Source organism: Procambarus clarkii, chromosome 74 (assembly GCF_040958095.1).
Source record: "Procambarus clarkii isolate CNS0578487 chromosome 74, FALCON_Pclarkii_2.0, whole genome shotgun sequence".
In the NCBI taxonomy this organism is placed as follows: Eukaryota; Metazoa; Arthropoda; class Malacostraca; order Decapoda; family Cambaridae; genus Procambarus; species Procambarus clarkii.
Genome location: NC_091223.1, coordinates 22,506,524 through 22,507,095, shown reverse-complemented (window position 1 = coordinate 22,507,095; position 572 = coordinate 22,506,524).

Below are 572 nucleotides of genomic sequence, written 5' to 3'. Positions count from 1 at the left end.
GATTTTACAACTTCCTGAGTTTCAGCCTCAGTTTCATCCCTGACTATAGCCTCCGTCTTTGGTATATTAGAATTGCTGTTGTTCCTTTCCCACTCCTTCTGGATGACTGGTAGGCTTCCAATGAATGATGTTTTCCGTTCATGCGTCATGTTATCTAGAAGTTTTTTTAGGATATTCCAAGCTGACAGGTCATTTTTACACACCCAGAGCAAGTGGCCAGCTCTCAGTGCCGTAGTGTTACTCACTCCTGTACAAGCCGAATGAAATCTATTCTTACAGATATAACATTCAATTCCCGTTACCTTCGACTTTAAGGAGTTGTTACAGTGGCCACAAATTTGTTTATTTACTCCCATTTTGCCTTGTTTTGTTGTATATATCTATATATTTATAATATTATATGTATACCGTATATTTGTAACAATATATATGTTTATTTGTTCTACTGTATGGTCAGTACTTATTGCACGGTCGAGGGTGAGGGTCCGAGAGGCTGTACAGTTGACACGTTGTTGTCTCAGGCCGCGGCTGTAGGCCCTCAGTTGCCAGTTACTTGGGTTATAACACTGATA